The following is a 26,855-nucleotide window of genomic DNA, read 5'->3' as shown; positions in this document are numbered from 1 at the left end:
TTCATTAATTTTTGAAGTGGCTGTCTAATTTTAAAGCTCTGTCTAGTAGAAACTCACTGGAGTTTTGTGTTTATGCTACTGACTCACTTTGAAGCAGAGTTGAATTGTTTTTTAAGAACTGGATCTTGTGTATGGATTCACAAAAAGATCTATTCATAAAATAAAATTGTTCCACTAGTATCAGAACTTTGTGGTTCTTCACATCTGGTGTGGATTCTTAAATATTTATGTGTATTCGTACAGCTGTATTTTATTTGCTGTATGTAATTGTATTTAATATTCTACTTTATTCAGTGATTTATGAATGGTATGCAGATTCCCAAAGAATTTGTGTAACAGTTTTAATGTAAAAAAGAAAACAAATTCGAACTACTTGTTTCAACTCATTGAACTTTTCTCTTGATCGCAGGGGTTGTTCATATTCTTTCTGTTTGCGAGAAATGCAGAAGTAGCACAACAGCAACCATCTGTTTTCTGTCCTTATAGTTGGATCTTTGTATTGCTTCAGGTGTTAATAAAAGGAATAACAATAGGCTTTGTGCAAAATAGAGTATTGTTAAGGAGTGCTCTGTGGAAGATAGGAGTTTAGAAGTTTGGTGACTGCATATGTAAATCCAGAATAACTTTGTACAGGAAGTAAATTTCAATTATATTAATCAACTATGGTCTTAAGTGATAACTGGAAGGTGGTTTTCATTTGTAGGAAACTATATGATTCATTCAGTTATTGCTTTATGAAATAAATTTCAAAGAATGAAATGGTTCTAACTAGAGTAAGTGCATTTCAAAAAAAAAAAAAAAGGCTAAAAGGGAGAAAAGTAAATAAAACATGGAGTTTGTTGTATTTTTTAACTCTATTCTACAGCTTGTGGTAAGAGAAAAGCTTCCTTTAAGAGTTTTCCAGATGTGGTAAAAAGAAATGTAGAATTTGGTGCTAAACTCCTGCATACATACAGGTTTCTTTTGTGCTCTTCAAAATCCATGTTAGGAAACTCATATTGGGGAAGATAATTTTACCAGTATCATGCAAAAAAACAGAGGTCATAAGAAGTCTACTCTAAAAGCTGTGAGATTGTACAGTTATGACCTTTTCCATTTATTGAAAATGATATTAGAAACGCTGTTTAATAAAGAAAGGTGCTGTGTTATATTGGCAGTACAGTTGTACTAATATCCAGTCTTTCTACAGAGCTGGTTTTCTCAGCCAGTATGAGAATCCTAAGCTTGCAGTTAGGTGTTTTCCTGTGTTTGTGAAAGAAGCAATAAAGTCCAAGGGTACAAAAAAAAAGGGAAAGAATGGACATTTTCTAATTAGAATGTGTGTGTGTAAACTGAGAAAAAAGTGGTGATAATGGAGGATTTTACTAATCATTTAGTAAGTTTGATAAACAGAAAATTATGTATAGATATTTTGGTGGTAGGTTTTGCTTTTTTCTTTCTGCATTTATTTTGAAAATTCTCAGTATGGTCAATGAAATCAGTATCTTGGATAATATACAAAATGAGGAGGAGTCTTGCAAAGCAACATTTCTGCTTCCTGCTTCTAGTTTTATTTTTAAGATTTAGGATTAAATTTTCTTTCCTGTCATGGTAACATTGCAGTGGTGGCATTATATGCATGGAGGATAAAATATATAACTTAGGATTCAGCATTCAATACTGTGGAGCTGCAGGGAAGCATTTGGCGCTTTCTTTGGATATTGGCAGAGTAAGTGGACTCTGTACGGGAAGATTTTAGCCAAAAATAAGTAGCTACTTAATACTACTTTTGCTCCTCTTGGGATAGCATAGTTTGTATCCAGCTGAAAGTTTTATCATCTTGACTTCCTGGTAAGGGATGGAAATAGGGATTGAAAAAGTGATTCATGCTGTAAGCAGTTTATGCAGGATCTAGAGAATACTTAGTAGAAAAAAATCACTGATTTAAGGATTTCAAGTGCTAGATGAATCACTGTGTTCTTAGGTAAGGTGTAGTATTTAACCTCTGCCGTTTAATTAAACTTTCTATGCTGATGTTTGAATTTCTTAGACATTTCTGGAACACAATGTTATTTCTTCCTTGTTTGGAAGTTCCTCCACCACAGAAATTGTCTCCTCGTAGTTATTTCTAGTCTATTCTTTAATAAGAAAAGCTCTTACATACAGATGTCTTTACAGTCCATTTCCTTTTCTGCTTGAAACTGAGTCCACAATATTATGTGCTTGCCACCAAAGTTAATAACTATGTAAATGCTTGAAGCTGCAGGGGAAATGTTGTCCTTTATCTGAGATAATCAGCTGTTGCCAAAGAAAATAAAGAAAAATTTTGAGCTAGTTTTAAAAGTGACAAAATGTATTCACAATTAATGTAATTGGAAGATGTATCTACACAGGTATCTTTCAGATTTCTTTCTCCCTTTTTTTCTTTTTTTTTTTTTTTTTTTTGGTGGGGATTTTTTTGGTTTTGTTTTTTGTTTTATTTCAAAGACAGGTTTGTGTGTTTGTTTTTGGTTGGTTGGTTTTTTTAGTGTTCTTTTTTAAACCTTACTTGGATTTTTTTACCTTTTTCTTTTTTTTTTTTTGTAAAATTTGCAAAGAAAAAAAAGAAAATACAGATGATGGCTAGTATTTTTCTTGCAAATAATAACTTCGTAGCTTACTAAACTTTTTCAATTGTAAATCTGATCACTTCAACTGTATTTAAAAGGTTATGGTGGAGGGTATGCGCAACCATCAATTATTTTAATCCTTGTCAGTCTGAAAGTGTTTGGTTTCAGGATGCCTTCCAGTTGTTTGGCATAGTTTCGAAGATGTTAAATGAGAGAACATCTTCCCTTAGCATTATTGATCTTCAGGTTTTCTAACAGGAGGTGGGAATTTAAAATGCTGCTAGTGAACAATAAAAGTACTTAAATCTGACAGCACATTGCTACTGATAAGGGCTTTACATTAGGTGGGAAAATAGCTTGGTTTACTGAAGTACAAAACCACAATGTAGTTTAACATATCCAGAGTAATTAAGTTGAACTGAGTTAAACTTCCCCTATGCTTTCCCTTGCCAAAAAAAAACTTTTTAAGAGACTGAATGTATCTCATATTGTTCCTGTCTTGGATTCTGACCATTTTTCAACAAGGACCAGTCTTTTCTTCAGGTCAAGCATATCATCCCATGTCATGATCACACTTTCCTTTAGGACCATGTTGCATGCATGCTAGTACAGTGCATTTAATGGAAGATGACAACAAATATATCATCCTATTAGTTGTTCTTAAACAATGACAATATGAGCAGTCTGAAGCTGATCTTTGAATCATACTGAAGCGCTTTTTCAGGATGTTTTCTTAAGTTCTATTAAATTACTCAGAAATATGTATGCTGGCGTGTGAGAAATACTGAGGGCTCACAAGGTTTACGGTCTAATCCCTAGATCTTTGGTAGTGTGCTTGTGTCTCTTATTACCAGGGACTCTGGCTGTTAATGACAATGAAATTCAGAATCTTTGCCTATATTCCTTTGGTGAATATGGCTGTTACTGTTTGGATAATCTTTGCTAACCTTTACTATATGTGATAGAGTGCATTGACTCCTTGTTTGTATTCTGTTAGATGGATATATAGTCAACACAATTATGAAAATTTTCATATATTTGTGTGAAAAGGTGTTAGAGAATGACCTGAAGTCAGAATGATGGCCTGCAGCAGGCTGTGCCCTGGAATCCTGTCTTATGCTAAAGCTCAGCAAATCACCTGAGTAGGTACATATGTGCTTCACGGAACCAAGAAGGCATCTTAAATTGAGGGTTGTAAAATGCTTTCCTGAGATTGTGAGAAAATTTAATATTTCTCTCTGTCTTGCTTGCCTCTGGAGCACCTGTTTATTACTGTATTCAGTTACCCTTGCAACACCATGTCACAGAAAAAGTGTAGGGTAACATGCATGGCTGGGCAGCATCACATCTCTTCAGGCAAACACAGTCCTGCTGATGCAATAGTTAAAGGTTTTGGAGCAGTGAGGGAGAGGACTGGAAAGGTGGCAGGTGCCAATGCAGGGGAAAGGGCTTCCAGTAGCACTTTAGGGAGGGGAATGATCTTTGAGAGGACAAGACATGATAGCAGAGATTTCATCGTCCTGTAGGACTCTACAAAACAAGCTCATCTGACAAGCAGCAGCCTTGTCTGCCTTTGGGAGGAAGAGAGAAAATAAGGAAGTCATTGGGAAGTCAGAAGCAGTAGGGAAGGAAGACTTTGACCTTTGTGTCAAGGGAAAGGATTTGGAGGGGATAAGGTAGAAACTTATGTTTCAAGAAGGTTTTCCTGCCTCATATGGAAGCTGCATTTTCTCTAAATATCAGTCTTCTTCCTGCCTGCCTGTGCCGTGTCAAACAGGAGCTGCTAATCCATACTCTGTGTCTCGAGCAGGTGGCTGCTGGGGCAGGCTGCTGTCCCTGGCAAACTGCCACCCTGCCGCCTGCCAAACTTGTGGCTACTGCTGGAGGTGGGTGGCCGCTGCTCTGTCCATGGAGGAATTGCAGCTCCCTGCTAAAGCAGTACTGTGTATGTATGTGGAGGGAAGGCAGACACAGGGAGGTGGCTGGTGGTCACATCCTCTGCAGATGGCACAGAGAACTCTAAAATAGTTGGGGGTAGGTTCGTCGGTTGAAGTCATCCTGGTGAACACAGTTCTATTCTTTGACTAATCAGAGTGAGTATAAATGCACCATTTTGACAAGAGGTTTCTGGAGAAAATGTACATTTGTACCTATTTCTTATTTTGTAAAAGCCTATTTTTGGAATGAGGTTTATAAACTTATCCAGCAAAAACCCTTCGATTGTGCTGGCAATCTCAGCAGGTGTAACATTTTAGGATTTAATTTATAAAAGCAAATAATTTTTAATGCAGATATGTTTTCAGGCCAAAAACTCTTCAATACCTTTTATTTTCCCCCTTTTTACAGTTTTAATGTGTGGTTTGTTGTTTTTTTTTTTTTTTGTAGATCATAATAAAACACTCTATCTCAAGTCAGAAATATTTTCAGTCTTGAGAGTGTGGTGCCTTGAGAACAGCATCAAAGCAAAAGATGTCTGGTTTTGTTTTAACTCAGGTTCTTGTATTTACTTGTTTTATTTTTGTTTTTATATTGCTCCTAGATTTCCTGTATTAGCTTCAGCTTTCATTTTCTGAGTAATATTTACTAGTTCTGATGTAAGCATCTTTATTTCATATTTAGTTTCACATATCAATTTTATCAGCATGGAGGAAAAAAGAATGGGTGATGCCTGCCCTTTTGAAAATCAGTGAAACCAAGGCACTGGTTTATGGAGAAAATCTTTCTTCCCCCTTCACATTTTATTTTGAAAACATTTATTGTGTTTAGTAGAGTAGTGGAGTTTTGTGGGTTTATTTTATTTTATTTATTTTATTTTTTTATTAAGAAGGAAATATTAAACCATTTTTGCTTTACAGTTGAACAGTCACTTCACTGCAATAGACTATGTATTAGCATAGAAAATATTACCTGACTGAAAAAGTATTATTATTTCTAACGACATGTTTGGTTTCCTTAAAGAGCAAATGAGACAGTTTGCTCTTTAAGACAAAAAGAGACAGTGACTTCAAGTAGATTTAATTGTGGTTGTCCCTCGTACCTTTCTCACACTGTACACTGCCTTTACCACCTGGGGATGAAATGTGTAGACAATGGCCTTTTCTTGAGCTGGTGTTTTCCTTGAGTCTGTGTTGGCTCTTGTCTATCCTGAAAAGTAAATAAAAAAAAATGATTGTGGGAAACCTGGATTAAAGATGGTAGAAATTGGTTTAAAAATTGTGGATGATAAAAATGGAAGTGGTTTGGAAGCACAGCGCACAGTACCACATGTGCCAATTTTGTGCACAAAACCATTGTTTAAAACATTTGACAATTTTTAAAGGAAGATTTTCCTGTGCAAATGAGGCAAATATGAACTTTATTTATCAAAGCTGAGCATATAATGTTTTCCAATAGATATGGGCCAAGTTCAAGAAGTCAGTCCATCACTGATACAAAAGAAGGTAGATTCTGCTCCAGAAAGTTGTTGCTGAGTTGGAATCAATACACAGAGAAATATCTCTATTAGAATTGCATATCTGTATATGTTGGCATTACTTGTGTCATTTATGGTGGATATTAAGAGTGAAATCTTACTTTTTTTCCCCTATCCCTTAATGAGATGAGAGTCTGAAGTGGTAAGACTGGAGCACAGCCATTGCGTACAAGTGCATTTTCAGTGTGCCAGGAACTGTATGTATATGATGCTCAGATATTTAGGTTGTAATAAGATGCGTTAATGCTCTGTCAGGAACTTGGTCAGAAGTGAAGAGAGGTGTATTCAGTGACGCTCTTGCCATCTCTGCATATAGCTTTCATTATTTATCTGAATCTGTAGCTCTGCAGAGCCTGAAGCTGAAAGCCAGGCTACAGAATATTTTGGTTGCCTGTGGTTCAGTGTGAAGGGTTCATTTCTGAAAGGCAGCAGAGGGTGGTTGGACTTTGATTACCTGTGCAGGGAAAAGCAGCATATAGAAGAGCAAGTGAAAAAACAAATCCTAGATAGCGCTCTAATCTTTGGAGGCTTTTAGCTAAAAATCGTCTATCATAAAAGTCTAGCAGTGGTGTGAATTACACACCCAGTTTTTGCCAAGTCTGAAGGCTAAGTTTTGGAAAATTCCCAGAACATTTGGAAAGATTGTCTCTAGGCTGGCTGAAATTTCTCTCAGAAACTGCTAAAAAGGGAAATAAGTTTTGATTGGTACTGTTCCACTGATTTATTAAATAATTTAATAAATAATTGGATGGAATGATTTAATTCTCTCATTAGGGAATTGCAAGTATAGGAGTTTGAGGCTGTAGCTGCATTGATGGTGAAGACTTCCCTACAAGCCAGCTGTTGATGGGTAATTGGTTATTCAGGCTAAGGTTGTAAGGTAGCCTGGTTTGATACCAGGCACAATGTGCCTTCTTAGGTCTTTCAGTGCAGGAACTGTGGCTTCTCAAACAATGGCCAAACATTTTCATTTAGGAAGAACTTTGATTTTCTTGTTTGGTTGGTTTGTTTTGGTTTATCGGGTTTTTTTTTCTCTGTGTGTGTGGGGTTTTTGTGTTTTTGTTTTTTTTTTTTGGTTTTTTTTTGGTTGGTTGGTTTTGGTTTTGGTTTTGTTGGTTTTGGTTTTTTGGGGGGAGGGCATTAAGTTTAGATACAGTAGGTTTCTGGTTTTGTTTTCTTTGCATTTCTCCTGTTAAATAATGAATTTATTTTTAAATATTGCATATGAAGAATGCATGTAAAGCAGAAGATGAATACTGTGAGGTGCATAAAGCTACAAAAGCGTTAGACTGAACATGAAAGAGAAACTGAAGCAAATTATTTTATCAAGTATTTGAACTAGGATTGCAAATAAGAAAGAATGAAATAATTTGGGTTGCAGCTGTGCGTGAATGTATGCACACCCTTAAAAACCAGGATGGGAAAAAGCCTGTATTTTTTGTCTGCATGAAAGTGGAGATTTCATCCAATTTCTCTTGAGGATTTATCAGGAAAAAAAGATGGTCTTTTTTCATCAATAGTCATTATCACGAAGCAATACAAACTTTCTTCCATGAAGCAGAGGTTGTGCCTCAGAGTGCCTCAGATTTAGAGACTTGTTTGGGTGAGTGGATCTCACCAGTATAGTTGTTATGTCCTAGCAGCTGTGGGACACTCACTAGGATTGCAGTGGAGCTCTCCTCTATGTGTAGAAGGCCAGAGGATTACTGTTCCTTTGATCCTCTGGTTCTCCACCCTGGTGGGATGAGCAGTTGGATAGCCTACTACTCAGGAAGGTGTTTTGCTCTCCTCATTAAAATTCTTTGTTTCATTGGCTGTAACACAGTAGATGTTTTCCCTCAATAATTTTTTCCTCTAGACCGTATGCAGCCTAGCCTTTAAATCATAGAATCATAGAATAGTTAGGGTTGGAATGGACCTTGATATCATCTAGTTCCAACCCCCCTGCCATGGGCAGGGACACCCCACACTAAACCATGTCACCCAAGGCCTCATCCAACCTGACCTTGAACACCGCCAAGGATGGAGCATTCACAGCCTCCCTGGGCAACCCATTCCAGTGCCTCACCACCCTCTCAGTAAAGAATTTCTTCCTTATATCCAATCTAAATTTCCCCTGTTTAAGTTTGAACCAGTTACCCCTTTTCCTGTCACTACAGTCCCTGATGAATAGTCCCTCCCCAGCATCCTTGTAGGCCCCCTTCAGATACTGCAAGGCTGCTATGAGGTCTCCACGCAGCCTTCTCTTCTCTAGGCTGAACAGCCCCAACTTTCTCAGCCTGTCTCCATATGGGAGGTGCTCCAGTCCCCTGATCGTCCTCGTGGCCCTCCTCTGGATTTGTTCCAACAGTTCCATGTCCTTTTTATGATGAGGACACCAGAACTGCACACAATACTCCAAGTGAGGTCTCACGAGAGCAGAGTAGAGGGGCAGGATCACCTCCTTTGACCTGCTGGTCACGCTCCTTTTGATGCAGCCCAGGATACGGTTGGCTTTCTGGGCTGCGAGCGCGCACTTCCGGCTCATGTTCATTTTTTCATCGACCAACACCCCCAAGTCCTTCTCTGCAGGGCTGCTCTGAATGCTACTTAGTGGCTATTTTAACTGATGTCCCCTGCTTGACCACACTATTAGGAAAAGCTGCATGCACTATACTTTCTGCTCTAATATTGATGTCTCTAAGGTACCACATGACTTGCTTAGAAGTAGTCTTGGGTAATTTCTGCTCAGATCAACAATGTTAAGCCCCATTGCTACATCGACACTGGTGCCAGTGTTAATGATTCTTAAGAAGCACTAAATCAACTTGTGTCAGCACTGTATTTTGTAACTTACTTCTTAATGCACCTTCACCAGTATTCTTTATACATTAATACAATATTGCATTAGTTGTGACCTCTACACTGTCTTGTAGCTGTCTTCACTAGTGCGTTACCATTATTGATTGCAGAACTTTTGGGTCTGGTGTTTTTCACTAGACATTTTGTACTTCCTCCATAGAGTACCTGAAATTTACTTTCCTGAATTTATTGTTTTTTTGTGTAGGACGAAATCCACATACTGGGATATAAGTTAAGAAAAAATGAAATCGAGTATTCTGTCCTAGTGGAAGATCGAACTACCGATTGCTGCCTTTAGTCAAAAATACAGCTAATTATTGCAATGCTTCTTAAAATATGTCGCTATTGATTTTTTTTACTTATTCCACATCCCAAAGCATAAGAATTTAACAAAGATAACAATATACTTACACTCTGCCTGTGTAAATATTTTCTAAGTATCTGTTGCATAAGGTATTGTATGTTGGAAGAGGTTGGTAGAATGATTTTGCATTTTCCAAGCCATATTTATAGATACTAGCCTAATGTTCAAGAGTTAAGTACACCAATTCAGTATGCGAACCTCTAGAAAAGTGGACCAGACGCTTAATAAATCTTAGTTCTCCCTGTTTATTGAAGCAGAAGTCTCCTGAGTGTAGTGCATGTACTAAGGTTACTGTGCCGGTTACCATAGCAATGTCCATGAAAGAGTGAGACCTTTTCTCAGTAATACATTTTTTACTAAGAAAGCAGTCCTTAATATGACGAGCAAGGATAAACTGCATGTGCTACATCATTACTCTTAGGATGCTATCCTACTACATGAGCAAACCTGAAGAGTGGATTGTGAGTTTTGGAACGGTAACAGATGGTGGGTGCTATTCAACAGATTCGTGAGTTCCCCTCCAGAATGCCACACTTTTTTCTGTTATACATAAAGACTTCAGAGATGTAAGTGTTCATGCATCACCAAGTTTATATACGCATCAAGACTATGCTTTTCATCCTGTGCCTCCTCATTTTGTTTTCCCTACGTATCAGCAGTGCTCCTGAACAGAAGGGGACCTGTTGCCCAGCTAGAGCTGTAGTCCTTTCATCATGGGTTGGATTTGTAGACCTGTTAACTTTTCCTTTGGAAGCTGCTGTTTATACTTGCAGCTGGTTTTATGGTCCTTCTTACAGGCTCTTTTAAGTCAACTCTAATTTGCTCGTCAGCAATTTGATTCTCTTCAAAGGAATGCTGTGCAGGAGGGGGATATACTTTCAGTCATATTTGCATGCAGCAGTGTTGTAGGACGATTCTGCCTAGTTTCCATTTTCCTAAACCAAATCCTTTTAATTTCCTTCAGTTTTCTTACTTATTTGTCTAAATACACAGTCCTTTAACAAATGCTCACTTGTGTTTTGTGGCAGATTAGTAAGCTGTACAGTGTTTAAAACAGTTATCTTTAAACCTCAAAGCTTTACCTTTCTGCTCCTTATCTATTCTTCTCTGTTAGGGTTTTTTTTTATCCTGAATTAAGAGGTAGCAAAAGCAGTGCTTCTTCTGTATTGCTCAAATGCTTACATAATGGATCCATAAAAATTGCATTTTTAAAGCATACGTGTATCTGTGGACATACATTTCAGTTTATTTCCTTTTTACTCTTTTTTTTTTTTTTCTCTTGAATTGATTCCATTATATATTCTCTGATTTTTCTTTTCTTGTTCAAATGGCAGATTTCAGAGACACTGACTTTTACTTGCCATTCTTTAATTTGTTTCCCTGGTTTATTTTGTTTTCTGTGCCGTGTGTTATTTTTATTGAACGTATGAACTGATCCGCTACCTCTGAAGTGTCAAGACGGTTCAGACACACAGAAATGAGTACCAGGCCAAGGTTATTCTTCATGTGAAAATGTGGTTAGTACTTGAACAGTTCTGCTTGACATCTCTCTCAGTGTGATGCAAAAGGACTTTTGGTTTTAGTATGTTTGGGAAAGTGGATATTTCTATCTATACTTAGGTCATATGTTTAGAATTCTGTTCAGTGTATCAGTTCTGTTAAATTCTCCCAAGAAGTGTTTGTGTTGAGCAGGAGATGACCCAGGTATTAGACAGTTTTGACTCAAATGGCAACCTGTTGAGTTTTGGACCTATTCCTTTTATGTACATCAGAATTAGAGGGGAAAGGCAGTGGAGGGAGAAGTCTATAGAGTAAAAGCATAAAACAAGTAACAACAAAAATGCAATGAGAAAAAAAGAAAACAATTGGGTACAGAGAAAGAAGAGGCAGGAGCAGGAAAGAGAAATGAAGGGACAGCCCAATAGCGAGCACAGAGGCCTATGTTAATGCTCTGTCAACGCCACAGGACTTGCGTGTTTCCCATTAAGAACGTCTTTATTCTATAACTCCACGTAGCTTCTGGGAGGACAAGCAGAGGCAGTGAGAATTTCCACTTAGTCATAGTGTTTTGGATCTTTGAGAGACAACAGCTGGCCTTAGTGATGGGCAGGAGATGTGAGGCTGGTGCTAAAGGCACTCATGTGATGTCACTCATGTGTATAGTCCCAGAACTGGACAAAAGCCAGACTGTTGCCCTAACGTTGCTCATACAGTGGTTGAAGAGCATCTGGTGGCATGACCTGCCTGGCCATTTTGACCATTTTGTCTGGCCAGAAGTTATGCTTTACAATTTTACCTATGTTGTTAGAATCATAGAATAGTTTGCGTTGGAAGGAACCTTCAAAGGTCATCTAGTCCAACTGCTCTTGCAATGATCAGGGAGATTCTCAACTAGATCTTGTTGCACAGAACCACATCCAGCCTGGCCTTGATGTGTCCTGGAATATCCTGGAAGGGATGGCACATCTGCCACCTCTCTGGGCAACTTGTTCCAGTATTTGACGACCCTAATTGTAAAAATTTTTTCCTCATGTTGATGTGTAAACTGTGGTGAGAACTGTCCTGGGTTCAGCAGCCACAGTCATTTTTCTGCTTTTTAGTAGCTGGTGCAGTGCTGTGTTTTTGACTTTCAGCCTGGAAACAGTGCTGATAACACCAATGTTTTTAGTTACTGCTCAAATGTTTAGTCTGACCAAGGACTTTCTGAGTCTCATGCTCTGCCAGGGAGGAGGGAAAGCTGGGAGGAAGCAGAGACAGGACACCTGATCCAAACTAGCCAAAGAGGTATTCCATACCATAGCACTTCATGCCCAGGATGTAACTGAGAGTTACCCGGAAGGGCTCGTTCGCTGCTTGGTCGGGCTGGGTATTATCGGTCGGTATAGTCGTAGCAGTTGTATTCTCTCCCCTTGTTATTTCCCTTATCATTATTATTATTGGTGGTAGCAGTAGTGATTTGTGTTATACCTTAGTTACTGGACTGTTCTTATCTCAACCTGTGGGAGTTGCATTTTTTCTATTCTCCTTCTCATCCCTCCAGGAGCGGAGGGAAAAAAGGAGGTGGGGGAGTAGACTGCGTGGTTCTGATTTACGGCCTGGGCTTAAACCACGACAAGAACAAAAGTGCTATTAACTTTAAATTACTATATTTTTGTCAGTCTGATTTAATTAAAATTTTAATTTATTGTTGCAGAAATCAAATGTGGCCCCCACACTGTCTATACAAGACTGTAGAATTGAGATGAAGTTGATATTTGCTTGTTTATCCAATCTGACAAAGTTTCTAGACAATTAGTGTGAGATATTTGCCAATTAGTAATCATCATAGCAACCATGTATTGTTTTGCCAAGTCAGTAAACGTAGATTGATTTTGATCCATTAATAGGTTATACAAACCCATAATCTCTCTAGTGAGATAATTAAATTCAGGACACTTTGTTAAAATAAGATTATTAAAACACAGGACTGGGAGAAGCAATCAGTTTTTTGACTGATTTTTTGACTGATTTTTTTGACTGAATTTGACAGAATTTAGATATTGGCCTCCCATGCTGAGAGTGATTTAACTTTAACGCAGTTTTTTCTGAGATTTTCTGTGGTATTTTTCTTCTCAGGGGAAAAAAAGAAAAAATCACTTCTTTGGTTTTGAGAAGGGTTTTTATACATAGTTGAGAACTTACTCATGAATGAAGACTATCTAATTTAACAAGTGCTTCAAAGGGACATGTGGAGTGTGCTTTCTATACTTGCAGCCTACCTTAGGCATATGACTGACAAAATTTCTGTGTATGGAATATTGATTGTTTTGTTCAGCCTGCAGATCTGTGTATTGCAATTTCAAACTAAAAATTGAAAGTTCTTGAAAAACTTTAAAAATGTGGCCATGAAAACCCAGGAGTTTACAGTCCTCATTGTAAGTAATAGCAAAATAAACATTAGGCAGGTAATTAAATCTCTTTTATTGCAGGACAGGCACTACATGCGAATTAGTTATAATAGCTTCAAAAGTAATAGTTATTGACCCCATCCTAGAGCACCCATCTCTAGCATAAGAAGGCAGCTTCTTTTATTTTAATTCTTAGGCCTAGAGTTTTGTCTTGTCTTCCAAAATGGGTCTGTTAATTCTGTAATGATGATTCAGATATTTATGTATTTATTCCTGGGATCTCAATTGAGACAGCTCATCTGTAATGGTCACTGAGCTGCTCTCAGGTCATGATTAACTTTTCAGGTACTGTGGGTAAAAGTTAAATTCAGAGTGACAGTTATGGTTGGCTGAAGATATTTTTGTCAGATCTGACGATTTCTTTTTTATAGTCCTCACTTGCAAGTTTTGTATGAAGCAGTGTTTCTGTAGAAGCTTTGTGAGAAAGGTTTAAATAGTTTACTTCAGCTCTTTCACATTTTGTATAATGTGATTTTATTTATTATTCTTTTTTGCTTCAATGTTGAAATATTTAGGATAATAATTTCATGTTGACATTTCACTATTATTTTAATGTACTCTATATTAGTTGTGCATGCTATTCATGCAAAAATGCTACGATTTGGTGTTATCAGAGTAAACAGTTTAGCATTTAAAACCATGTATTTGCATATAATATCTTTGAAATTCTGAGGAATCTTTTCTTAAAAACAAAAAAACCCAAACAAATAAAATGACAAGAAAAAAAAAAACACACACACACCACACACCTCACACACACACCCCCCCCCCCCCCCAAATAACAAACAAAACCAATCGAGATAAGTATAAGATTCTCACTTTAATTTGGAATAAAAATGCTTGCAGTCTCCAATACTTTGTTTTCTGGTAACCTGTTTGGACATTTTAGAGAAGGAGGCTCTAAGCCATATTACTGATTACAGCTCCAAACCACCATGTAAATTACCCAAACTTCGGTGTCATGTTCCATTCATGGAAATCAGTTGCAGAGTGAAAATTACAACCTGCATCATTTCCATTGATTTCGATGGATTCCAGACGTATAGAGTTGTGGAAATGACTCTTGTTACGAGATATTACAATGACGGATGCTAGTTACTTGTTTTGTGGGTAACTGCACATGTAATGAAATTTATATAAGTTATGAATTTTTATCTTTTTTTTCCATTTTCATATGCAGCATTGTACCTTGTCCTCCTAGAGGCAAGGACTTGCTGTTCTTGCAAGTTAGTCCTTTTTTTTAGCAGTTTAAAATGATCGTGGAAAGTTAGAACATTACATAAATGTTCCTCTCTGTTTAATACTATTCTATTTTCCAGCTGTTTCTTGTGCTCCTATTGTGATAAATTGTTAGTTGAAAACAATTTGGCTTCAAAGCTCTAATTTTGAAGACCTTGATTAGCCTATGCCTGTTACTGTAATGGAAATAATAACATTAGTTCTACTGTATTATTCCAGTGGAAGTTATAAGCTTAAATTATATTTTATTTCCTTAGCTAATGTCTGAGGGCAAAAAGTATTGAAAAATTGCTGAAAGTGAAGATGCACAATTTTTTTATTTCAGGTACTTTTATATTGTCATCTCCACTTCCTCCCACTGTATGGTATATAGTATATGGATGTAGAGGCAGACAATCATAGAATCATAGAATAGTTAGAGTTGGAAAGGACCTTAAGATCATTCAGTTCCAACCCCCCTGTCATGGGCAGGGACACCTCCCACTAAACCATGTCACCCAAGGCTCTGTCCAACCTGGCCTTGAACACTGCCAGGCATGGAGTATTTACTACTTCTTTGGGCAACCCATTCCAGTGCCTCACCACCCTTACAGTAAAGAACTTCCTCCTTATATCCAACCTAAACTTCCCCTGTTTAAGTTTTAACCCGTTACCCCTTGTCCTATCACTACAGTCCCTAATGAAGAGTCCATCCCCAGCATCCTTATAGGCCCTCTTCAGATACTGGAAGGCTGCTATGAGGTCTCCACGCAGCCTTCTCTTCTCTAGGTTGAACAGCCCCAACTTTCTCAGCCTGTCTCCATACGGGAGGTGCTCCAGTCCCCTGATCCTCCTCGTGGCCCTCCTCTGCACTTGTTCCAACAGTTCCATGTCCTTTTTATGTTGAGGACACCAGAACTGCACACAATACTCCAAGTGAGGTCTCACGAGAGCAGCGTAGAGGGGCAGGATCACCTCCTTCGACCTGCTGGTCATGCTGCTCCTCTTGATGCAGCCCAGGATACAGTTGGTTTTCTGGGCTGCGAGCGCACACTGAAGCCAGCTCATGTTCATTTTCTCATCAACCAACACCCCCAAGTCCTCTGCAGGGCTGCTCTGAATCTGTTCTCTGCCCAACCTGTAGCTGTGCCTGGGATTGCTCCGACCCAGGTGTAGGACCTTGCACTTCGCATGGTTAAACTTCATCAGGTTGGCATCAGCCCACCTCACAAGCGTGTCGAGGTCCCTCTGGATGGCATCCCTTCCCTCTGGCATATCAACTGAACCACACAGCTTGGTGTCATCGGCAAACTTGCTGAGGGCGCACTCGGTCCTACTGTTCATGTCGCCAACAATGATGTTGAACAAGACTGGTCCCAACACCGAGCCCTGAGGGACACCACTCGTTACTGGTCTCCGTTTAGACATTGAGCCATTGACCACAACTCTTTGCATGCGGCCATCCAGCCAGTTCTTTATCCCCTGAGTGGTCCACCTATCAAACTGATGTCTCTCCAATTTAAAGGCAAGGATGTCATGCGGGACAGTGTCAAACACATGTTTTCCAGGACTAAGTGCTTTCTGTGTTTTGTTACCATCCTCAGAGCGATCTTTTGCTAATTTCAGCAAAACATTTTTTTTTAGTATAGGATGTGTCTCCTGAGTACTGCAACACACAGCTGTCAAATGCCTTGTCACTATCTTAAAATATGCTCTGAATTAACAATATCTTTTATTCTGTTCCTTGTTATGAAAATGAACGAGTCTGAGTTTACAGTAAATTGCATTTGCTGTTGTGACTGCTTGGTGTTTGGTTTAGGGTGGTGTGGTTTTTTTTTGGTTTTTTTGTTTTTGTTTTTGTTTTTGTTTTTTTTTTTTTTAGTTAGCTAAGTCTAAGCTCTGATGAAATAAAATTACATTTGAAATATAGTTTGTTTGTATCTGAGAGCAAGATGTTCCAGAGATGAGAGCAAGAGAACAGTATTATTAATAGCCTGACTCCTGGCTGGTTTTTGGGAGTTTCTGCACACCATATTGAAAACCATGAAATTTCCTAAATCCCATTACTGGTAATGTGTTGGATGAAAGTTATTTGGTAATTTAGTTCTAGGGTTTTTGTGGAGATTGATTTAGTATCTTGTACTTTGCTTCTTGTTTTTGTTCGATAAGAACGGAAAGCTCAGAGCAAAACTTCTCAAACAATTCTAGTCGGTACTTGAACTGTAGCTACTCCGTGAATATCCTTTCTTTTAGTACCTGGATTATTGAACATCAATACATTATAATAATATTTTTAAATTATTATGGAGATTCAGAAAATAATATTTCAGTTTAAATGAAGTAGGATTATATGGATATTAATTTTGTATTAATATTTCAGAAAGGCTTGGGAGTTTTTGGTATTTCTGTTTAATGTTTCTGCTGAATAACAGTACATATTTTATTTGTGAATAGAAAAAGTAAATACTTATATAGTAGCATAAAACTTGATTTTTTGGCAGTGCTGAGCACCCACAGCTTACTGTGATGCTCTCATATATGCTAATTTAGACATAAGACTTTGCAAAATAGCATTTGCTCTTTCTCAGGTATAAAAGAATTTGGGAAGTTCCTTGTTTGGGAGTTACCTAAGTATGTGTTAGATGATGTTTAGACAAGTGTGAAGAGTTCAGGGCTCAGGACTTCTAGCAAATGGGCAATCTGATACAGAGAAAGTGACAGCTGCTGACCGACAGTGCTACTGAGTGCACAGTGCTGAGCACAGGGAGACTCTGGTTTGATACAGCAGGCAAAGACGGTTTGTTGTATGCCTTTTCAGGAAGGTTTTTTATTACGATTTGTTGGGTTCTTTTTCTTAAACAGTGTTGAAGCTTGTGTGGGAATAAGAACTGGATTCTAATCTTTTTGGGGGTGGTTGGTCTTAATGAACAATAGCATCAGAATAGCATCAGAATCTGATATATAGCATCAGAAAAGAGAGATAGGCATCTATGACTTGTGTTTTCCTTGAGAGTATATCATGGTGTCCCTCTTCCTCACTCCTCAAGAAGGGATAATGTTTACTGCTTTGTCAGTGCATTTACAGAAAAAAAAAAAAAAAAGAAACAACTTGTTTTTTATTTTAGAAATGCCATGAGTTCGCCATCTTTATGAAGACATGAGTAACTGCATGTTCATATAATCATAGCATGGTTTGGGTTGGAAGGGACCTATAGAGGTCATCTAGGCCAACCCCACTGCAGTGAGCAGGGGCATCTTCAGTCAGATCAGCTTGCTCGGAGCCCTGTCCAACCTGACCATGAATGTTTCCAGGGATGGGGATTCTGCCACCTCTCTGGGCAACCTGTGGCAGTGCCTCGTCAGCCTTATACTAAAAAATTTCTTCCTTATCTGTATAGTGAATCTACCCTTTTTCAGTTTAAAGTCATTTTTACCTGTCCTATTGCTACAGGCTGTACTCAAAAGTCTGTCTTGAAATAGATAATTTAGATATACCAAACCAGTTTCCTGGTAGACAAAATCATAGCAATTTCTTGGGAGAATATTAAATAAAGGACCACAGACACAAATCACCTGATTACATCTTTACCAGAACAACAGTGAAAAGTTGCTTCAATAACGGGATTTTTAAGAGCATTTTACGATTACAACCTTTAATTATAACGGTAATTATTTTTATTGCATTTGCAATGTATTTTTTTTAACATAACAGCAAACTGATTTCCTGCATTCAGTCCTACCAGTGAAGGAAAAGCCTTTTCTAAGTGCATAATTTGAATTTAAATGAATGCAAACCTTTGTACCCAGTTTGCATAGCATACGAGTAATAACTTAAGAAAAATACAGCTTTGTGACACACTGATTACTTTAGTGAAGATAGAAGTGTATTCTTCCTTTGATGAGTATGTCTAACTTCCATTAGTGCTAATGGGAGTTAAGCATTTATGCTTTGAAGAGTCTACACTCCAATTAATTATAACACTTTAGAGAAAATGTAAGATGCTATTGAAAGTAGAGATCCTTTGCTGTTGAAAAGTTTTTTTCTGAATTTCTATCCTGTTCTTTCTCCTGTGAATGCTTTGCCATTGACTGATATATTGTAATGAAATCTTGTATATACTAGTATCGTGTTTAGTTGAAATTACATTGTGACATATTGACAGTTAAAGTCATCTCGCATCTAGTTCTTAAATATCTAGCCTACCTCCTGTCGATCTCTTTTACCCCCTACTTACCTTTAGCTAACAGCTGAATAACTGTTCCATTAAGTTATCAGTTCCAAGGTTAACCTCACATCAGGTTTTACCCAACTGAAGGAGAGAGTGATGAGTGAGCCATGTTCCTTGTGCCTTTCCTTAATTTTCCTGTTGTGAGCAGAAAGCAGTGAGCATTAGAAGACGGATAAATTGTCCGTAGATCAGACTGCTTCAAATCTGATTGCAAACAGGAAACAGAACTTGAGAAAAACTGAATGGCTTTAAGGAAAACAAGGGTGAGTTGTTGCTAGTAGTCACTCATATTGAAGGTGATGCAGATGCAATAGGTTCATCTGAAAACTAAAGCAGTTAAGCAATTTACTCTTTAAACAGATAGGTAAATGTAGGAGATTAGCACAAAGTGAAAGAAGATGTGTCAGTTTAACCTCAGAGTCCTAATTATTTCTTTTTCCCAAAAGTAGCTTATTAATATTAGTCTCTGTTGCTTCTCCCAAGTGTATGACTTTCAGAGCTGCCCAGCCATCCGACAAATCCACTGTAAGACTGAAATCTCCCTATGAACCACAGAAGTTATTTGGGGTGGAGGAATAAAAATTGCATTCAAACTCCGATTCATGGTTCTCAGAGCTGAGCAAGATCTGTGTAATGATACCTTTCGTATGTATTCTTGTTCATCCACAACATAAAATTTGCAGCTGAATTTTGTCACAAGCTGGAGTTGAGTTCTCAGAAGTCTTTTTCCTCTTGGGCTGAGAGACTGTGTTGGTGGCAGATGCATCACCTAGAGTATCTGCCAGAAAGAGGGAGCAGGTTTATGGTATCTGCAAAGCAGAAGGCTAACTGTTGAGTCCAGAATATAAAAATAGACAGAGGATGTACAAAGAGATACAGACAAGAAAGTAGACCTTCTGCTATGGTGAGAGAGAGATAAGGCTTTGCTGGCCAAGCCATAGCAGCTTCAAATCAAACCACACCAAACCCACAACTCTAAAATGTGCAGGAGACTGGAAGTTCAAAACCAGAAAAACCCGCATACTTCTCAGGCTTTCATTTGGTGGAGAATGCACATTACCATCTACCTTCTAGTTGTTGTAGTTGTTTGAATGCAGCTTTCATTGAGCAGCGAAACAAAATTTATGGGTCTAGACTACTCAAAGGCTGTCAGAATTCAGCTTATTTGCCAGCTACTAGAGGGAGCAGTCACTGCTTCCACTGATATGTGAAAGGAGCAGAAGAAGAGGCACACTCCAGAAGCATCTAATAGCAGTCTTGGGGAAAGAGTGCACCACTAAGGTTAGATGGGACATATACTTCATTCTTTCTTTAAGTGAAGTACATGAAACAGGAAAGTTACTGGTTGCACAGGAGATATTTAGTCCTGTAAATGGATATGGTAGCTCACGGCAGGTAAATGAGTCATCATCATAGACAGACTTGGGAATGAGGATTATGAAACTGCCAGACTGTAAAGGCATTTTTTGCTGCAAGGACAAAAATCCTCAAGCTGTTGAAATGCAATTGCAAGGAGACAGCAGAGTAATCTCCGTGTCTGACCAAACCTCTGGCCAAGACTGGCAGGGCTGAGGTTTGTCTTAGTTATGTTGCATGTCTAGAACCACAATATTTTGCGTGTCCTACTGTTGACTGTTGTTTATGCTTACTTTATATTTATATAATGCTTCTACAATGCCAGTTTTCTAAAGAGAGTTTAGGCTGAAATCATGACACTTCATAGTTAAATTAATTCCAGTTGTTTATTCTAACATTGAATGAAGACTACATTTAGTATGAGATGTTTTGTCTTTTCCTGACACGTTGAACTCCGTTTACGGATAACCATTCTGTGATTCTGTGATACTGTTTCTTTTTGGCTCCAGTTTCTTATTATCCAGTACATGTTTTTCTTACATTTAGAGAGATGTCTTTTACTTTTATATATGTGTATTGAGTTTCATGAGAGAAATATTTTCTTTTCCTGGCTTATGTCAGCCTATTGCTTGACTACAGAGTTGGTGAAAATCCTGACATCTTTCATCACACAGTGTGAATATGCTGATATGATAGTTTAGTTTGAAAACTTGTAATTATGGTAATGGCAAAAGTGCAAGTCTCTGTGGGGATTTAGATTTCCTTGCATAACGCAAACAAAAGACACTCTCAAAATGTAAGTTCTTTTGTTTCATCTATTCTAATGGGCAATTAATCAAGATGCAGTGAGAAAACTGCTGATAATGGTAAAAGCTGACACATACCTTTCTAATTTGTATTACAACAAATTGAGAGATGTAATCACAACAGAGGAGGATGTTTAAATAAAATTAGAGCTGCAATATGAAGTGACAAAGAGAAGAAACTGAGAGTTGAAGATGACAGTTTGTCATATTTTAAAGCAGCCGTTAAATGGAAAGTGACCATCTCAGTTGCATGAGTTCTGAAACAGATGAGCTGTCAGCCCTAACTACATATTTCTGGCTTGGTATTTGATTATGACTTATCAATTGCAGAAACAGGATATAGTTTGGTCTGTGATTTTCTTGCTTTATATTGCTTCAACAGAACTGGAGAATGGATTAAAATATTTTATTTAAAATGGGAACAAGTTGGCAAAGCTTATTTTCTAACCTGCATTGAGATTGATTTATTTAACATACATTTTTGATTTTTTTGTATCAGAATCCAAACTTGCTGCCTATGGTTATGGGTGTATTAGAGCTATAACATAAACAGAAATAACCTTTTCTTCTGAAAAATCGACTGTCATACCTGAGTTTAGAGATAAGCCAGCTTTTTTTCCTGTGCATATAAACTGAAACTTTCTGTTAAAAGAATGGAGCATGATGTAAACCTTTGGCTCTTCACTGAGTGCCATATGCACATAATCCCTAGTCTTTAAAGAGCTTTTGGGTGTTACAGTGCATGTTTTCATTAAAAAAAAAATTCCTCTATGAAGCAAAATTTATGTGAACTAGTGAGGTATTACCTAGTAGTAGGCTGCAGTTCTTCCTTTTGCATCAGTGTAAGAACTGCTGCTTCCATTGAGCAAGAGTCTCTTATTTTTGGAACCATGGAAATAATGACTTCAGTGAAGATATGCATCATTTCAATAGCACATTTTCCTCCATAGATACTCATGATATTCATGTGCTTTATCAATGAGAAGCGCAATCACTATCCCTGGTCTGACATGAGGGAATTAGGGCATAGCACTGAAGAAATTAAAATGGTTGTTGAAGAACAAGAAAATTGGAAACTCTTTCTTTCCAGGGTTGAGATGGCAAGAGATGATCTATTTAGGCTGTGTTTGTGTTAGCAGGTAGCCTGGGCCTGTAGGAGAAGATTTTCAAAGTGAACCAGCTTCCACTGTTTATGCTAATAGGGATGTTTTATTTCAGACCAGCTGTGGTCTGGTCCCATAAATGGAAGGGAACTGCTGCTGAAATGCAGCAGGTGCCCTTCTGCAGATGTTTTGTTTAACTGTGCAGGGCTCTTGTGTGCTTCCAAGATTACTCTGTGATGTGAAACAAAGCATGGTTGAAGGGAGAAAAATCAGGTGATAAGTGTCTGCCAGCTGATTCTAAGCAGGACAGGGGAAGTTGCAGGAATTGGGTATCAAGGGAATGAGCTTTGAGGGAGGGGAATAAATGCTTTCTTGATGTCTTTTCTGGTCTATCTTCACTGGTTTTTAAGTTCAGAGGTTTTTCCTAGTATCACAGGTGAAGAGAGCATTCCTGGGAAGTGAACGCAGCCTTCTTCACTCCTTTTCCTGTGTTTTCATTATTTTGGGACATACCTCTTGCATATGATGGTGATGACAAACTTGCAGTACCAAACTCTGAGAGATATTCCTGATACCTTGATATTCTGATATTCCATGGCTTAAAAACTTTTCCACAAAATAATAGAATGACTTTATCTAAAGCTCTTGGGTAGAAATTAAAGGTAAAGTTTAATTAAAAAAAATAAAAATCTGCTGATGTAATTTACTTAATATGTATATTAAATCCCAAAGGATGTGCCTACACTGCCGGTTTGTTTTAATTGGACTTAATTGGCTACCAAGAGTGACTCACAAATGTTTGTGATACATCTAGACTAACATTTGCAGTTGTGTGCTTAACTGTAATGGCTATTTAATTAATTGGAATGAAGAGGAGAACTTGTGCTGAATGGTCTCTTCCCATTTCATCTCATGATGGCTACATGGTGCTGAGGTCTATAATCTGAAGCCATGCAGTTAATCACACAGTCACTCAGGATGGATGACTTTCATAAGTGAGATGAAAACTGTGCTCCATAACTTCCCTGATAATGGCCAAATATTTTGAATTACAATACATACTGCAAAACATATTACTCTCTGCTGTTTTATTCAGGATTGGATGCAAATGGCTTAATGTCAATTGTATGGTTTTAAGTTTTGTTTTTTAGGAGCTAAACACTGTATGTACTTTTTTAATACATGGACCCAACACTGTGCATGAAACTGTTTTTTATTTAATAAGGTTATTTATTTAAGCCAACAGTTAAGTTATTTTTTAAAGTACATAGTAATTGATAGACATTTTTAACTTGAATTTCTTGAGGAGTGCTGATTATCATGATGCTTTTACAAAGAAGGTATACATGCACTCATGTCTCTATAGACATTAAATACACATTAGTGGAACGGAGCCACCTCTTAACCTAGCCTCAACACATAGTAATTTCTTTGTTATATGGCATGTTTAAGTAAGCAGTACCACAAAAAACTAAAAGGAAAAAATTCAAGTCAGTATTAAGAAAAAAAAAAAATAAATCATGGCATCTTTGAATAATAATAGTTTGCAACCCTTTCTAGACCTACAGTTCTTTTTTGGTATCAAAATATCTTTTCAAATGCACGTCAGTGTCTAAATGCTAGTATTTAGCACTTGATGCAAAAAAATGTGACTGTGCTCTAACCAATGGCAAAAATCCTGAGGGAATTCCAATCAAGCTGCTTGAAGGGAGTTGCTGTAAAAAATGAATTTCAATAGCTTTATGGAGCCTCCATATTTTTCCCTACCCCAGTGTGCCACCTTGTAAGTGAATGATGAAGTTTAGATCAAGCATAAAGAAATATGCCAAAGCTGGGGAAATCAATAAAAGCCACAGGAGTTTGGAATTCTTGTGTGTTATTCAAGAAAGGGGGTTTCTTTGTGAAAAGCTTGATGTTTCCATACACATCAGCACCCAGTGCTTTCAGAAGAGCTGCTAAAACAAATCAGAAAATACGTAGAATCATGTCAGATTGATCAGTGCCTGTGCCCTGCTCCCTACTGTACCTGCCAAGGTAAGCACTATTTCCGTGAAATATGTTAAATCTTTGAATCATTCTGTGAAATAGTTCCAAGAGAATTCCTCTGCAGAAAATGCCACTTGCCCACAGAGAAGCAGTAAGAGGTAAACCCCCTTACTCTGTAGCTGGTAAGGGATGACAAATTTAGAGCAGTCTGATTTTAGGTAACAGTGCTTGCAGAAACAAGTGCAAATTTGAAACCCAGGGATAAAATATTTGAAACTGGAGTTTCTTCTATTTTACAACTCTGTTAAACAACTCTGTTGACGGATTTTGGGGATGTGTATGTTTTGAGTCACTCATGCTAGTTTAAGCACATCTCCAGGGACTTCAGGTGTTAACTTTGTTTTTCTCTGTAGCAGTAAATTTGGACTGAAATACTCTTGGTCTACACGCTCCCTCTTGGCTGTTGATGGTGTAACAGTGAACCTAACCAAGTCAGACTAGCATTTTTTAATTACAAAGATATGTGAAGAAGTTAAAAATTCAAGACAGAGTCCTTTATTCCACCATGCAATTGAATTTCCTTTCTCCAACAATGTAAGAGTTAATAATTTAGATTCTTAGAAACTGTCACCTTATGAAATGGGAAGAAAAGCACAGTTTCATGAATACTGGCTTCTTCAAGCACACAGTAATTATGGAAATTACCAAAATCCTATTTTCTGCAAACAAAGAGAATCCAATTTCTTTTCTTCTAGGAAGCTTGTGTGACATCTAACTGAAACATGAGTTTAAATCTTCTTCCTTAGTTTTGGCTTTTGTTAAGTTTTCTGTAGGAAAAAGCCTGTTCCTGTTTGCTCAGGTGTACCCAAAATGTGGTAGGTGAAAATTCTTGTTAGTTGTGTAGAGCTGCAGTGTAAGAACTGTGTTTTAGTACAAGCAGGTCAAAGAGATGAGAGAGGTCAGCCATTATAGCTCTTATGACTCATTGCAAGAAGCTTGAATCTCTTACTCAAAGCATAATAAGACATGCTATATGCTTGCCTCTTGAAAAGTGCTGCCTTGACAGCCTCACTCCATCATATTTAATGTGGCAGGGATAAGTGTGGAAACCCCTTAGGTGAGTATCCTGTTCAGATAAAGGATTAGTAATGTTTTTCATGGTAGGTGATTCTCCCAGAGGTTATTTGGTTTTTAGGCTTACTCTTTACAATGGGAATCTTTAAATATTGTTTTGCTGGGGAAGTAATATTATTTTCTGACAGAAGTCAGAAAAGTCATTGATTAAATGGCTAGAGTAAAACAGTTGTAAATTTTTTATTAAGAAATTCATGTGTGCTGCATGTGGCATGGCACTGTAGAGGTTTTGGACTGTGATACTGTCGTGGTTTAAGCCCAGGCTGTAAATCAGAACCATGCAGTCTACTGCCCCCCCCACCTTTCTTCCCTCCGCTTCTGGAGGGACGGGGAGGAGAATCAAAAGAATGCAGCTCCCACGGGTTGAGATAAGAACAGTTTAGTAACTAAGGTATAACACAAATCACCACTGCCGCCACCAACAATAACAACGACAAGAGAAATAACAAGGGAAGAGAATACGATACCGCCCGCCGGAAAAGACAGCCCGACCGACCAGGGGACGTGCCCTTCCGGGTAGCTCCCAGTTCCATCCCCGGGCATGACGTGCTGTGGTATGGAACACCTCCTTGGCCAGTCTGGGTCAGGTGTCCTGTCCCCGCTTCCTCCCGGCCCCTCCTCCTCCCTGGCAGAGCATGAGACTCACAAAGTCCTTGGCCAGTCTAAACATCGGTGTTATCAGTTTTTTGTTCCCAAGCCAAAAGTCAAAAACACAGCGCTGCAACAGCTACTAAGAAGGAAAAAAAAACAAAAAACTGACTGCCACTGCTGAACCCAGGACAGTATGTACGGGAAGGGCACGTCCCCCGCCAAGGCAAGCGCCATGTGCTTACCATGGTGGAAGCAACCACCGGATGGCTGGAAACATACGCTGTGCCCCATGCCACTGCCCGGAACACTATCCTGGGCCTTGAGAACCAGATTTTGTGGCGACATGGCACCCCAGAAAGAATTGAATCAGACAATGGGACTCATTTCCGGAATAACCTTATAGACACTTGGGCCAAAGAGCATGGCATTGAGTGGGTATATCACATCCCCTACCATGCACCAGCCTCTGGGAAAATCGAACGGTACAATGGGCTGTTAAAAACTACACTGAGAGCAATGGGTGGGGGAACTTTCAAGCATTGGGATACACACTTACCAAAGGCCACCTGGTTGGTCAACACCAGAGGATCTGCCAACAGGGCTGGCCCAGCACAGTCAGAACTTTTACATATTGTAGAGGGGGACAAAGTTCCTGTGGTGCACATGAAGAATTTGCTGGGGAAGACAGTCTGGGTTATTCCTGCTTCAGGTAAAGGCAGACCCACTCGTGGGATTGCTTTTGCTCAGGGACCTGGATATACTTGGTGGGTAATGCGGGAAGATGGGGAAGTCCGATGCGTACCTCAAGGGGATTTGATTTTAGGGGAAAACAGACAATGAACTCAATTGTACGCTGTTGCCTGCTATAGTCCATCAACTAGAAGTCTGCAGGGCACCAGCGACTGGCTCTGACTTCCCTCCGACCATCATCCCAACAGAGAATGAACTTTGATAGAACCGGACGAGTTCTACAGTAAAGGGATGATCAGCATCAGCAGGCAACGATCCAACACTGCACACAGCTTCTTCTGCCCTGAAAGACTGTTCCAAGAGATGGAGCCCAACATCATGAACCGAATGGACTCAGTAGCTTTATAGGAATTGGTCTGTGCACTAAGATAACAGTGCACCGAGATGAGAGTGAGGGTATATGGAAAATGTGGGATCTGAGCATGACGTGAATGGTATGGAACAAGGGGTGGATACTTTGCTTTATCCCA

The 26,855-nt window shown here is 38.5% G+C and overlaps 1 protein-coding gene across 4 annotated transcripts in view; it reads left to right on the top strand.

The window, feature by feature from the left end:
• Window positions 1-26,855, top strand: part of DPP10 (dipeptidyl peptidase like 10) — a gene marked incomplete at both ends in the record, with an annotated part of 569,906 nt that overhangs the window by 336,956 nt on the left and 206,095 nt on the right. The gene's annotated exons all lie outside the window — the stretch shown is intronic.

Source organism: Psittacula echo (genome assembly GCF_963264785.1).
Source record: "Psittacula echo genome assembly, chromosome: 6".
NCBI classification, from domain to species: domain Eukaryota; kingdom Metazoa; phylum Chordata; class Aves; order Psittaciformes; family Psittacidae; genus Psittacula; species Psittacula echo.
The sequence above is the reverse complement of the archived record's forward strand: the minus strand, read 5'-3'. Positions and strand labels throughout refer to the sequence as shown.